Raw genomic sequence first — 15,977 nt, forward strand, 5'->3', positions numbered from 1 at the left:
GCTAAATGGAAAGGGTTGTCACAGGATGTGTATCCTCAAAACTAAATATCATATCTGTGGTATGGTGATGTTTTATTCGAGGCTTTGTAACTGCAGCTTTTCTCCTGCTGTTTATGAGATATTAATACCAGAAGCGTCAGTGGCAATAAAAAAAGAAAAAACTCATTATTCATAAGAATTGTTAAGAAATTGTTTGCCTGGCTGTTGTTTTTCTTAATTTAGATTTTTTTTAAATATCTGTTTACAGTAGGAAACCTCTGGGCTGCACAGTGTGCGGTTGACTGGTTGCAGCATTATGGACGAGCTTTGAGGGTCCAAGCCTGTCCAGTCAGGTCACTGTGTCCCCCTTTGATGATACACTTCATATAAGTTACACAAATTCATATAGTTTGGTAATGAAAAACATAAACACCTATGTCAATGGTAAGTTGCTGCAGTGTGAGCTCAGGTTAATTATTCAGTTTAGCGCCTCTGCAGCGATCGTGGTGACCAGCATGACTGATGAGGACACTGAGTGGAGGGTCGATGGAAGACAGACTTTAGGAAGTTTCCCTGATGTTTCTGAAAATAAATAAAGGACATTTCAACACATGCAGCTACTTTAAAAGCTTGAAAATAGTAAATGGACTAGTTCTTATATAGCACTTTTCTACTCAGTCAGAGCACTCAAACAACACATTTTACATTTACCCATGCACACCCATTCATACAAGCACACCCATATTAACTAAGCGCTTTAATTTTCTTTCACGCACATTCACACTCCGACAGGTGCGTCAGAGAGCAACTTGGGTTTAAGTATCTTGCCCATGGATACATTGGCATGTAGCCTGGAGTAGCCAGGAATTGAACCCCTGACCTTCTGATCAGTAGGTGACCTGCTACCTACTGAGCTACAGCCACCTGCACAACAAAAGGAGGATTGAGGATTTTCAGCGCCCACAGTCAGCTGTCCCAGCGTGTGCTTGTTGATCTGTTTTTGCACCAAAACAAAATATTTCTCTTGTTTGTTAATGGATCTTCTGTATCAGTCTTCACAGTCCACAGTAAAAATTAATGAGCTAAATATGCATGTGTCTCCTTATAATAAATGGAAGCAATGTTATCAAAATCATTCATTCAGCAATTACAAGCTCCAGCCCAAACCGACAGGTTCATTTAAACAAAATGGAAAAGAGGGGAAATCATGGCACCTCAGCTGCCTCAAAACAGCAGGGGGTGAAATGCACCAAAACCTTGCTTTGGTGCTGTAGGGGTTTTGAAACATGTTTCGGAGCAGTGTTTTGAAACATCTGCTCTTCCGAAGGTCAACACAATGTCATCCCTATTTTATCAGGTAATTTTAAATAAACCTATTTTTTCTTAAAACTTATGTGTGTCTCCACCTAATATTGTGTTTTTTTTTGAGACAGGTCATAACATAAATGGGGATAAATCATCTGGGATCATGTGGAATCAATTTTTTGAAGAGATTTTTTTTTTTTTTTGGTATGTGAGTGATGGTCACTCCAGGTGTTGACTGTGACTAGGTAGACTCCTTTCAATAAGAGTTTTTCAGCTGGGTGGCTGTGCTGCCTTTTTATTGAATCAATTATTGGTTATTTAGCTTTGTTATATTACTTTGTGTTTGGTGGTTATCCTGGGTGGGGTACACTTCTGAGTTTAGCAGTGGATGTGTATGAAAGGTCTGGTCCGAAACTGTACAGGCCCTTTAAATCTTGCAGCTAGCCTGTCCGATGTTGCATGATCGCCCTTAGCGTATCAGGTGAGAGAGAGAGAGAACTGTGAGAGGGTGTAATGGCGACCACACCACACCGAACCCTGTGCGATCGCCCGAGCCATATAGACTGCGTGTTTCCCCCCTTCTGGATGTTCTGAGAGCTAAGTGAATGACAAGAAAAACTGATTACTCAGACATCATTAAAGCTACTGGGTGGCAAGCCAGTAACAGAAGATCCGTCTCTCCTCATTCTTCCTGTATCCTAACCGATACCTCATCCTGGTCCGGTCTTACCCACGAACCTGCCCTACATCTACAATAACCCTTTATTACAGGATGACTTCTCTTGTTATTCTATTTTATTTTATTCTATTTTAGTTTTAGTCTAGTTATTTGTTCTTACTCATCCTTTTTTAATTTTTTCTCTGTACTGAGCTGCTGTAATGCGCAAATTTCCCCATCGTGGGATCATTAAAGTTTTATCTTATCTTATCTTATCTTGTTTTACTCTCTGCCCATGAGTTTACTGTTTAAAGTTGCCTAAAGTCTGGTACTTCACTGAAGACTAGTTAGATGAAGTTAGGTTTTTTTTTTTTGTATATTAGGCTGGGAGTTGTTCAAAGTAAACTAGTGACACTTGAGAACTTTTGAGAGCAAGTTGTACCAGTCACTAGTTATGGTTGTGGTAGAAGCATGTAGGCCTTTTGTTGAGTTGACATGCATGCCTGTATGTGCAGCTACTTCTGTACATGCTTGTGTGCAACTATCAGTGTTCATGGATGCCAAATACTGAGGTATTTTGTGCTGTGACCTTTAGTGTTATGGAGAAGCTGGCCACTTTTGTAGGATCACTTGAGTTTTGCTGGCAGGGTGATTGCAGTAACTGTGTGACTTTTTTTGATCTTTGTGGATAATGGTTCTCTATTTGAATTTTTGAAAGTAGGTTAAGGAGAGATGTGACAATCACTATGTAGAAGTATAGGAGTATGTTATGCCTTGAGAAGATTAGCAGAAAAACTGGCCCTACAAGTGACAATAATGTTGCTCATCCTGTTTTCTTTCTCCTTGGTAAATGTCTGAAGTGCTTGTATATGTCTGTTTGAAATACTGACCCACGTGTCAGCTACTTAACTAAACCACTGGGTAAGTTGTCCTAAAAGAGCTCAGAGGTTTACTATCCAGTTCCTCTGTATAAAGGTCAGATACAGTGGGTAAAACAGGGGAACCAGTGACACACCTGTTTTTACCTGTAGAAACCCTCATTGTATTTTAAATATGTGGTTCTAAGGCAGAGGAGTAGCCAAGTACAAATCTGAAGCTGGTTCTGTTGTGTAAGGAGCTATATTGAAGTACTTGTTTCCTGACAGTCTACAGTTGTCAGCAGCTGCTTCAGATGAAAACATCTTCTCATGTTTATACAGATTAACAGAACCTTCAGAGGAGATGCAGATGGACCCTCCAGCCCAGGTCTCTTCATCAGCAGGTAGGAGATTAATAATTTTGAATAAGGTAAAAATGTCTGCAGTGCAAGCTGACCAAATATAGTGCTAATCACCACTGTGCTGGCATTTTTATTATTTTAAAATACAGTAAACATCGGCTAACTTGAAGTCATGCAAATCTGATTTTCACTCTAGTCGGATGGCTTCTGCAGGTCCCAATTTTTCCTAACATTAATTCCAGTAAAAATCAACACCTAAATCAGATCATGCGAGCTGGATTTTCACCTACCTCAGATAAAAAATCTGGTTTAGTGTCCATACAATCATTGGCTGCTCTGGGCGAATCAGTTCATTTTACCGGAGACAATCATGGCAAGTGCAGGTGTCAAGCAAAAGCTACAAACTCACACTTACAAGCAAAAATACGAGATTATAAAATTTGCAGAAGCAAAGTCAGGGATGAAGCAGAAGGCCATTGCAATGAAATTTGATATTACATCCCAAACTGTCAGATTGTTTTTTTTACAAGTTGGCTGAAATTCCAAGTCTGACTTAGGTGATTTTTACTGTAAATTTACAGTGCTGTAAAATAAAGAGGTCTCATTACTTTCTGAAGTGGCCACACAAATTCACAGTGGAAAGTGTTTTGTTAAGCGAGCATGTGTATGCGTGGAGGATTAATCATGTCCTAATTCTTGTTAAACAAATTACCTTAAAACAGTTGCCTTCAAAGAAACTTTCAGCTGATACATGTTTGTGTCTCCTCCTCCTTCCTGTAGAGCAGGAACTTGCCAGGGTGCGGGCAGGTTTTGTGTGGAGGGTGTCAACAGAAATCCTTAAACAGCTCCTTGAGGCCCTTGTGAGTGATGGCATTTTGAATGATTTGGACAAAGAATCCATACTGGAGGAGAACCCAGTCAGAGCAGATAAGGCACGCTGCTTCATCGACACAGTGAGGAAAAAAGGAGACAAAGCCTGTGAGATACTGATCAGAGACCTTGAGACCATAGATCCAACTCTTTTCTCTCAACTGCATTTATATTCTGATCCATCTGCTCAGCAAGGTGAGGCCACGTACCTTTACAAGACTAATTTCTTTGAACAGTTTACTTTAGAAATGATTTCTTTCTTTCTTTCTTGCAGATTTTGCAAGTATAATTGAGATCTGAATGCACTTTTGTGCCAAGCATATTTAACGAGTAATCTAACATGTTATTATTTGCAGTCCAGTAATCAGATTAAAGTTACTTTTCCAAGTCACTGTGCATTACTATTGTTGTCATTTTCCTCAGTACAAAGATATATTTTTGCTTTCTTCTTGCACCTCGGAGAGTGACGTCTGGCTGATGTGTGCATTTTTTTTATGATGCAGAAGCTCTACACAATTGTCAGCCTAAACTCAAATCCACCCTGAAGAAGAAGTTCCAGTGTGTGTTTGAGGGCATCGCTAAAGCAGGAAACCCAACCCTCCTGAATCAGATCTACACAGAGCTCTACATCACAGAGGGAGGGGCTGCAGAGGTCAATGAGGAACATGAGGCCAGACAGATTGAAAGAGCATCCAGGAAAGCAGACAGACCAGAAACAACAATCAGACAAGAAGACATCTTTAAAGGCTCACCTGGAAGAGATGAACCAATCAGAACAGTGCTGACAAAGGGAGTGTTGGCATTGGGAAAACAGTCCTAACACAGAAATACACCCTCGACTGGGCTGAAGACAAAGCCAACCAGGACATCCAGTTCATGTTTCCATTCACTTTCAGAGAGCTGAATGTGCTGAAAGAGGAAAAGTTCAGCTTGGTGGAACTTGTTCATCACTTCTTTACTGAAACCAAAGAAGCAGGAATCTGCAGCTTTGAACACTTCCAGGTTGTGTTCATCTTTGATGGTCTGGATGAGTGTCGACTTCCTCTGGACTTCCACAACACTGAGATCCTGGCTGATGTTACAGAGTCCACCTCAGTGGATGTGCTGCTGACAAACCTCATCAGGGGGAACCTGCTTCCCTCTGCTCGCTTCTGGATAACCACACGACCTGCAGCAGCCAATCAGATCCCTGCTCAGTGTATTGACATGGTGACAGAGATCAGAGGGTTCACTGACCCACAGAAGGAGGAGTACTTCAGGAAGAGATTCAGAGATGAGGAGCAGGCCAGCAGGATCATCTCCCACATCAAGACATCACGAAGCCTCCACATCATGTGCCACATCCCAGTCTTCTGCTGGATCACTGCTACAGTTCTGGAGGATGTGCTGAAGACCAGAGAGGGAGGAGAGCTGCCCAAGACCCTGACTGAGATGTACATCCACTTCCTGGTTGTTCAGGCCAAAGTGAAGAAGGTCAAGTATGATGGAGGAGCTGAGACAGATCCACACTGGAGTCCAGAGACCAGGAAGATGATTGAGTCTCTGGGAAAACTGGCTTTGGATCAGCTGCAGAAAGGAAACCTGATCTTCTATGAATCAGACCTGACAGAGTGTGGCATCGATATCAGAGCAGCCTCAGTGTACTCAGGAGTGTTCACACAGATCTTTAAAGAGGAGAGAGGGCTGTACCAGGACAAGGTGTTCTGCTTCATCCATCTGAGTGTTCAGGAGTTTCTGGCTGCTCTTCATGTCCATCTGACCTTCATCAACTCTGGAGTCAATCTGCTGGAAGAACAACAAACAACTTCCAAGAGGTCAAAACCAAGAGAATCTTCAGAGAAATCCTTCTACCAGAGTGCTGTGAACAAGGCCTTACAGAGTCCAAATGAACACCTGGACTTGTTCCTCCGCTTCCTCCTGGGTCTTTCACTGCAGACCAATCAGAATCTCCTACGAGGCCTGTTGACTCAGACAGGAAGTAGCTCACAGACCAATCAGAAAACAGTCCAGTACATCAAGGAGAAGCTCAGTGAGAATCTGTCTGCAGAGAAAAGCATCAACCTGTTCCACTGTCTGAATGAACTGAATGATGGTTCTCTAGTGGAAGAGATCCAACAGTCCCTGAGATCAGGAAGTCTCTCCACAGATAAACTGTCTCCTGCTCAGTGGTCAGCTCTGGTCTTCATCTTACTGTCATCAGAAGAAGATCTGGATGTGTTTGACCTGAAGAAATACTCTGCTTCAGAGGAGGCTCTGCTGAGGCTGCTGCCAGTGGTCAAAGAATCCAACAAAGCTCTGTGAGTAAATATATTTTCATTTTTTTAAATTTCTAAAATATTTATTCTAAATAACAAAAAAAAAAAGGCCTTCACAATTCTGAAGATACAAATGTAATGGGGGTGAGCACTCTAAAATTGAATTAAATGAACCTGTAAGGTCTATGCCTGGCTGCTGGAAAGGAGGGTCAGTCCATTAGTCAGACCTCAGATTCAAGAGAAACACTGTGGTTTTTGTCCTGGTTGTGGAACACTGGACCAAGAGTTTGATCATTTCCTATATATATATATATATATATATATATATATATATATATATATATATATATATATATATATATATATATATATCACTTTATGGCAGACAATCACTTTTTGGCACAACATGCGCAACTGTTGAATGTAACTAATAAAGTAACTTGTAATCTAACTTAGTTACTTCTAAAATTAAGTAATCAGTAAAGTAACTAAGTTACTTTTTAAAAGTGTAATCAGTACTCAGAGTACTTTTTCAAGGTAACTATGCCATCACTGGTGAGTGAATGTGTGAGTGAGGTGATGGAGGGTGGAAGGTGGGTCATGTGTGCTTGCGTATGCGTGTGAAGGGTGGTGGTGTTGGGGGGGTGAGGGGTCAAATTGCTGCCAAAATTGTGCAAGCCAGCAAGAGCACATCATTCCAATTTAACTTGCCCTCACTGGCTTCCAGTTCATTTACAAATCTATTTTAAAATGCTTTTATTTGTTGTTAAATTTCCTAATGGTCATGTCCCATTTTTTTCTGTATCTGTTATGTACAACACTTTACACCCAAATTTTCCCTCTGTGGAACAATAAAGGCTGTTTCTTCTTCTTCTTCTTCTTCTTCTGCCAGCCCTGATTTTAAAAGTACTCTATGAGAAAAATCTATTTAACACTAGAAGTCCCAGAGAAGGGTCATTTAACATTTCAAAGGGGCTGTCACTTGGTGTTGGCTCTCACTGCGGTATTGTATCACTTCACTTCCTGTTCCTGTTTCGGAGCACAGTGTTTTGCTGTCTGTTAGCTGTTATATCTGTATAACTCGATTTATCTGAATAATAACATATTTTAGTGTAATCTTCACCTACTTTAAATAGCATACTCTTTGCTGAATCACCTGTATTCACATTACTCACTTTATTTGTTTTTAGAAATTCGCTAGCTTAGCTCAGCTAGTAGCTTAGCCCTTAGCCGACTCACTACCAGCATGGCTTCTTCTCCTGTCTCTCCTGCACTTTCCTGCTCTGGGTGTCACATGTTTAGTTACTCCTCGGCCTCCTTTAGCAGTAACGGTACTTGTAATAAATGTAGTCTGTTTGTAGCTCTGGAGGCCAGACTTTCTGAACTGGAGACTCGGCTCCGCACCCTGGAAAATCCTACATCTAGCCAGGCCCCTGTAGCGGGTGCGGACCATGGTAGCTTAGCCGCCGTTAGCTCCCCCCCAGCAGATCCCGAGCAGCAGGGAAAACAGGCCAGCTGGGTGACGGTGAGGAGGAAGCGTAGTCCTAAGCAGAAGCCCCAGGTACACCACCAACCTGTTCACGTCTCTAACCGTTTTTCTCCACTCGGCGACACACCCGCCGAGGAACAAACTCTGGTTATTGGTGACTCTGTTTTGAGAAACGTGAAGCTAGAGACACCGGCGACCATAGTCAAATGTCTTCCAGGGGCAAGAGCAGGCGACATTCATGGAAATTTGAAACTGCTGGCTAAGGCTAATCTTAGATTTGGTAAGATCGTTATTCACGTCGGCAATAATGACACCCGGTTACGCCAATCGGAGGTCACTAAAATTAATATTGACTCGGTGTGTAACTTTGCAAAAACTATGTCGGACTCTGTAGTTTTCTCTGTGCCCCTCCCCAATCAGACCAGGAGCGACATGTTTAGCCGCATGTTCTCCTTGAATCGCTGGCTGTCTGAGTGGTGTCCAAAAAATGACGTGGGCTTCATAGATAATTGGCAAAGTTTCTGGGGAAAACCTGGTCTTGTTAGGAGAGACGACATCCATCCCACTTTGGATGGAGCAGCTCTTATTTCTAGAAATCTGGCCAAATTTATTAACCCTCCTAAAAACTGACTACCCAGGGTTGAGACCAGGAAGCAGAGTTGCAGTCTTACACGCCTCTCTGCAGCTTCTCTCCTCCTGCCATCCCCCCAAAACCCCATCCCCATTGAGTCGGTGCCTGCTCCCAGACCACCAAAAACCAAAGCTAAAATCAGCAAAAAGCTATTTAAGCATAAAAATTCAAAAACAATAAATAATACAGCTTCATCAACTGCACCAAAAAATAAAACAATTAAATGTGGATTGTTAAACATTAGGTCTCTCTCTTCCAAGTCCCTATTAGTAAATGATTTAATAATTGATCAACGTATTGATTTATTCTGCCTTACAGAAACCTGGTTACAGCAGGATGAATATGTTAGTTTAAATGAATCAACACCTCCGAGTCACAGTAACTGTCAGAATGCTCGAAGCACAGGTCGAGGAGGAGGATTAGCTGCAATCTTCAATTCCAGCTTATTAATTAATCAGAGACCCAGACAAAGTTTTCATTCTTTTGAAAGCCTGACTCTTAATCTTGTCCATCCTAATTGGGAAAATCAAAAAGCTGTTTTATTTGTTATTATCTATCGTCCACCTGGTCCTTACTCAGAGTTTCTGTCTGATTTCTCAGACTTTTTATCTGATTTAGTGCTCAGTTCAGATAAAATAATTATAGTGGGTGATTTTAACATCCATGTAGATGCTGAGAATGACAGCCTCAACACTGCATTTAATCTATTGTTAGATTCAATTGGCTTCTCTCAAAATGTAAAGGAGCCCACCCACCACTTTAATCATACTCTGGATCTTGTCCTAACATATGGCATAGAAACTGAAGACCTAACAGTATTCCCTGAAAGCCCCCTCCTGTCTGATCATTTCTTAGTAACATTTACATTTACTTTAATGGATTACACAGCAGTGGGGAATAAGTTTTATTACAGTAGAAGTCTTTCTGAAAGTGCTGTAACTAAGTTTAAGGATCTAATTCCTTCATTGTTATGCTCTTCAGTGCCAACAAAGTGCAGAGCAGCTACCTAAACTCTGCTCCCAGTGAGGTCGATTATCTCGTCAATAGTTTTACATCCTCACTGCGTATAACTTTGGATACTGTGGCTCCTCTGAAAAGGAAAGCTTCAAATCAGAAGTGCCTGACTCCGTGGTATAATTCACAAACGCACAGCTTAAAGCAGATAACCCGAAAGCTTGAGAGGGAATGGCGTCTCACTAAATTAGAAGATGCTCATTTAGCCTGGAAAAAGAGTTTGTTGCTCTATAAAAAAGCCCTCCGTAAAGCTAGGACATCTTACTATTCATCATTAATTGAAGAAAATAAGAACAACCCCAGGTTTGTTTTCAGCACTGTAGCCAGGCTGACAAAGAGTCAGAGCTCTGTAGAGCCGAGTATTCCTTTCACGTTAACTAGCAGTGACTTCATGGATTTCTTTACAAATAAAATTTTAGACATTCGAGAAAAAATTATTCATAACCATCTCAAAGATTATTCTTCATGTTCGGCTGCTTTCAGCACTGCTGGTATTTGTTTAGACTCTTTTGCTCCAGTTGATCTTTCAGAGTTAACTTCAATAGTTACTTCCTCCAAACCAGCAACATGTTTGTTAGATCCCATTCCTACTAGACTGTTCAAAGAAGTCTTTCCAATTATTGATGCTTCAATCTTAAAAATGATCAATCAGTCTTTATTAGTTGGCTATGTACCACAGACCTTCAAGGTGGCTGTAATTAAACCTCTGCTTAAAAAGCCATCACTTGACCCAGTTGTCTTAGCTAATTATAGGCCAATCTCCAACCTTCCTTTTCTCTCAAAGATTCTTGAAAGAGTAGTTGTAAAACAGCTAACTGATCATCTGCAGAGGAACGGATTATTTGAAGAGTTTCAGTCAGGTTTCAGAATTCATCACAGTACAGAAACAGCATTAGTGAAGGTTACAAATGATCTTCTTAGAGCCTCTGACAGTGGACTCATCTCTGTTCTTGTCCTGTTGGACCTCAGTGCAGCTTTTGATACTGTTGACCATAACATTTTATTACAGAGATTAGAGCTTGCTATAGGTATTAAAGGTACTGCACTGCAGTGGTTTGAATCATATTTATCTCATAGACTCCAATTTGATCATGTAAATGGGGAGTCTTCTTCACACACTAAGGTTAATTATGGAGTTCCACAGGGTTCTGTGCTAGGACCAATTTTATTTACATTATACATGCTTCCCTTAGGCAGTATTATTAGAAAGCACTGCATCAATTTTCATTGTTATGCAGATGATACTCAGCTTTACCTATCAATGAAGCCAGATGACACACATCAATTAGTTAAACTGCAGGAATGTCTTAAAGATATTAAGGCCTGGATGACCTCTAATTTCCTGCTTCTAAATTCAGATAAAACTGAAATTCTTGTTCTCGGCCCCACAAATCTTAGAAACATGGTGTCTAACCAGATACTTACTCTGGATGGCATTACTTTGGCCTCCAGTAACACTGTGAGAAATCTTGGAGTCATTTTTGACCAGGATATGTCCTTCAATGCACATATTAAACAAATATGTAGGACCGCTTTTTTGCATTTGCGCAATATTTCTAAAATTAGAAACATCCTTTCTCAGAGTGATGCTGAAAAGCTCATTCATGCATTTATTACTTCTAGGCTGGATTATTGTAATTCATTATTATCAGGCTGTCCTAAAAGCTTCCTGAAAAGCCTTCAGCTGATCCAAAATGCTGCAGCTAGAGTACTGACAGGGACTAGAAAGAGAGAGCATATTTCTCCCATATTGGCTTCTCTTCATTGGCTCCCTGTTAAATCTAGAATAGAATTTAAAATTCTTCTCCTCACCTACAAGGTCTTGAATAATCAGGCACCATCTTATCTCAAAGACCTCATAGTACCATATCACCCCAACAGAGCACTTCGCTCTCAGACTGCTGGCTTACTTGTGGTTCCTAGGATACTTAAGAGTAGAATGGGAGGCAGAGCCTTCAGCTTTCAGGCGCCTCTTCTGTGGAACCAGCTTCCAGCTTGGATTCGGGAGACAGACACCCTCTCTATTTTTAAGATTAGGCTTAAAACTTTCCTTTATGATAAAGCTTATAGTTAGGGCTGGATCAGGTGACCCTGAACCATCCCTTAGTTATGCTGCTATAGGCCTAGTCTGCTGGGGGGTTCACATAATGCACTGTTTCTCATTCACCTTATTTACTTTGTTTATACTCCACTCTGCATTTAATCATTAATTGATATTAATCTCTGGCTCTCTTCCACAGCATGTCTTTCTCTCCCCTCAGCCCAACCGGTCGCGGCAGATGACTGCCCCTCCCTGAGCCTGGTTCTGCTGGAGGTTTCTTCCTGTTAAAAGGGAGTTTTTCCTTTCCACTGTCGCCAAGTGCTGCTCATAGGGGGTCGTTTTGACTGTTGGGTTTTCTCTGTATTATTGTAGGGTCTTTACCCACAATACAAAGCGCCTTGAGGCGACAGTTTGTTGTGATTTGGCGCTATATAAATAAAATTGAATTAGAATTAGAATTAGAATTGAAATTAGAACATTTCTACCTTTGGAGCCCAGAGACGGGTCAAGTGACCTGAAGGATTTTAGCTAACATCCTATAATCAGGTGTGAACAGGCGCTTTTGTTCTGTAAATAAGGCCATTACTGGCGCACCACAGGAGGGGGGAAAGCTTAACTCCCAACTAACTGTCTAGTTAGTTCTAGTCAGTATATTGTATTTTATAATATAAAGATTATATATATTATATTTAGCTTAGTTTTATTTTAGCAAAAAAGCACAATGAATTATTTTTAATATTTTAAATGGAGAATTAGAAATTTTACAGCCAGGTACAGCTGTGAGCAATGACCAGAAGTATTTGTGTCTAAGTCAAGAGGACTGAAATTCCAGCATGAGAAATATACAAAAGAACAACTGTTATTTGTTTAAATGCTTTTTATTTTTGTCATTAAAAACGATACAAAAAATACAAGAAATAAAACAATTCCATACATATTTACACTAGGCACAGTGGGGGGCTGCGTGTGTGTGTGTGTGAGTGGCATGTCTTTGTGTGACTGGCATTTCAGCACTCACTCAGCAGTCTGTCTGCACTGTCGGAACATACCTGGCACTGCCAGGGTATGTCCCTGGTACATTTGCCACATGTGTATTTGTAGCAGTCAACACATCTCACAGTTGCACAATTGTTCGTGCATCGATGGTTGACCTGACACTTCGCCCTTTTGCCTGGGCTGGGTGTGGAAGGTTGTTGCCGAAGCAGTTTCTCCTTGTGTGCCTTCTTCTCACTCACATGAGAGTTACCCAACTCTTTTGCAAGCTCAACCAGGAAGTCCACCCGTCTCTCCTGCACCCCAATGCATGCCTGATAAAGCACATGTGCATTCAGTGCTGCCATGTCAATCATGTTGTAGAACACGGCAACTGGCCATCTCCGTGTTCCTGCACGCACGCTGTACTCCCGCACCATTTGGTCCATCACATCCACACCGCACTTTGTTTTGTTGTATTGTGTGACCGTGTTTGGCTTCCTTTTGGTGGTATCCTCAGTCTCAACCACGCTGTGCATACTGCTGAGAACGTAAACGGCCTTCTTCCGTTTGGGCGCATACACTGTCAGCGTGGCACCAGTGGTTGAAAACACCTGAGTGGTGAATTCAGTGCGATCCATCTGTCTAGCGGATTGAGGAATTTCCCGGCGACTCTTGTTGACTGTGCCGAGGATAGTGGTTTTCCGGCTACGCAGTCGTTGTGCAAGTGACAGTGATGTAAAGAAATTGTCCGTGGTTACAGTTCTGCCCTTGTCCATGAACGGTTCCATCAGCCTCATCACTACAGTCTCGGACAGTCTCTCCCCGCTGGGACGACTGGGGTCCTTGCCAAGATATGGGAAGACATTACAGATGTACTTTGATTTCAAGTCGCAAGCCACCCAAAACTTGATGCCAAACTTGTCCGGTTTTGTTGCAATGTATTGCAGGAAACAGCAGCGAGTCTTTGATGGGAAAAGCTGTTCATCAATAGTGATGTGTCGACCAGGGTTGTAGGATGCGATGCAGTTAGTGACAAACGATCCCCAAACATCGGAGATTGCAGCAAACTTATCGGTCTCTGCTCGCTCACTGCGTGTGAACATGTCATCAAAGCGTAGGTGTCGCATGATGTCTTGGAAGCGGTATCGGCCCATAGTTGCAATGATCCTTGGGTTTGCCAGGTTTGCTGACCAGCTGTCACGTAGTGATGGAACCTTGGTCACCCCCCGCAAGATAATGACTGAAATAAATGCCATTAGTTCCGAGAGATCCATGAACCAGTCCAGCTGCTCCGTGTGACGTGCATGTTAAGTAGTCCATTCTTGAATGCTACAAAGCATGTCAAGAGTGATAAAACAGAGGAAGCTCTGAAGGCGACTCCGGATACTTCGTCTGGCCTTAGCGCTTGGCTCTCCATCTGTGGCGTACGGTTCTATTGGAGTGAAATGGAGATGTGTCCCCACTTGTTCTTCATGCCACACTGTGCCATCTTTCGCGGTCTCTGTCGGCTCACTCCCCAACCGAGCTCTCTTTTTTGGTAGAGGGAGAGTCTCCTCATCTGCAAGATAAACAATTTCAAATTAACTTTTTGTTTGGTTCTAAATAAAAAATAGTCAGGAAAATAAAATAGGTAGGTTGAGAAATCTAACCTGAAGACAGCTCTGAGTCCGAATCCGGTTGAAGGTCTATGTCTTCTCCATCTGAGTCACAAGGGCTGACATTGCTCAGAATCAGTTCCAATGCCTTCTGAGTGGTGAACCTCTTCTGCATTTTGTTTCTTGTGAACTAAATAGGTGAAGCAGTCACCTATTTATCCTCCACAGCACAAAAGGCTGCATGCAAATTTGCATGTGCAAAGTCTCCCAGATCTGCCCCAGCCCCCCACCCCTCCCCACACTCAGGAGCAGCTTACACTCTTTTGCTTACACTTTTTGCATGACTTTTTTTGAGGTGGATCAACACAATTAATTTGGTTAGTTTATTTCTAAACTGTCATTTTGAACCCACTTATCTTTTTTAAAAGAAAAACATTACTAATTTCTTTTAGAAAAACCTTTGCATATTTCTTGAAACAGATTGTATGTTTTGCAAACTATATGTACAACCCTCTCTGCAGAGCATTACCTACAGGAGAGTCTACTGTAGAGCTGCCTCCATCAAAGATCCCACCCAACCCCAACATGGACTATTCACACTCCTACCTTTTGGCCTGATGGTACAGAAGTGTGAAATGCTTTTGTGAGTTCGCTCTCCTCCCCCCCTGCTGATTCCTCAGGCAATGGCCACATTTACAATTGAAGGGATGCTAATTGGAGCCATCAGAGTCGTCAGTTTGGACTAAGGGTCTTTTGACCCTCTTTCAGGACTTGAGGGGGGAGGTCGAAATCCTGGGGACTTGTAGTGTTAAGGCTAATTTCATGCATTTGTTTTTGCATCTCATGAAACATCTCGTGTAGTTTCCATTATTTACTTGCCGTAAACATTTCTATTCTGTTTAACGTAAGTTCTTAAGGATTCCATAAAAACAAGCATAAACATTGCTAAATCAACTCATTTGTTATTAGACCAGATTACATTTAAACATTTGTTTTATAGTTTGTTTTATTTTTCAGACTGAATGCCTGTAACCTCTCAGAAAGAAGCTGTGAAGCTCTGTCCTCAGTTCTTAGCTCCCAGTTTTCTAGCCTGAGAGAACTGGACCTGAGTAACAATGATCTGCAGGATTCAGGAGTGACATTTCTTTCTGCAGGTTGGAAGAGCCCACACTGTAAAATGGAACGCATCAGGTAAGAACTTAGTTTTCCATTGATGACCAAAAAAATGATTTAATTTCATAGACAATTCTAACCTATGTTAAGTGATGTTTTATTGGGCAGATTATAATAATGTTGATTTCTGCAAATGTTTCAACAGTGATTTGTTATAAATTTGCTTAATATCCTGTTCATGATGCCAATTTCCTTTCATACTGCTAAAAAGAAAGGGGTCAAATTACAGATGAAACCTCCTGATAGCTTTAGGGTCCTGCACAGTATCTTAGCTGTTCCTAGGACTGTGCTCTTCTGGACGGAGATCTCAGATATCATTCCTGAATTGAACCAATCTCCCAGTTTGGGGTCACTGCCCTTAGTGCTCTGATTACCGAAGCTTTATCCGTTGTTGCCTTCTAGCTCTTGTCTCAGTTCTTGGTATTTCTCAAACTTTTTATGATTGTGCTTTATCATTTTGCCATTGCTTGGTATTTCTATCTCTGTCACTTCACCTGGGGTCTTGCCTAATGTGGTATACTTCAGCACCTATCAATCTTCTGCTTAGAGCTTGTTCCTGTGCTACTATGATTAGTACCTCTCTCTATCTTTCAGCTCAGCTTTATCTAGCTTTCCTTGGGAATCAGCACTGTCCAGCTTTTTCTCAGCCATTAAAGGTGCAAACCATTACCAACTGGTTCATTTGTGCTGCCAGGTGCTCACAGAGTGCAGTTAACTTCTTTAGCCATTAGGTGTGAATCATCTCAGGGCCTGATGTTGTCCTGATCTTCATA

General features: G+C 41.6%; 1 pseudogene; it reads left to right on the forward strand.

The window, feature by feature from the left end:
- Window positions 1-3,158: 3,158 nt before the first annotated feature.
- Window positions 3,159-15,977, forward strand: part of LOC115791137 (NACHT, LRR and PYD domains-containing protein 12-like) — a 28,050-nt pseudogene continuing 15,231 nt past the window's right edge.

Source organism: Archocentrus centrarchus, chromosome 2 (assembly GCF_007364275.1).
Source record: "Archocentrus centrarchus isolate MPI-CPG fArcCen1 chromosome 2, fArcCen1, whole genome shotgun sequence".
Lineage (NCBI taxonomy): Eukaryota > Metazoa > Chordata > Actinopteri > Cichliformes > Cichlidae > Archocentrus > Archocentrus centrarchus.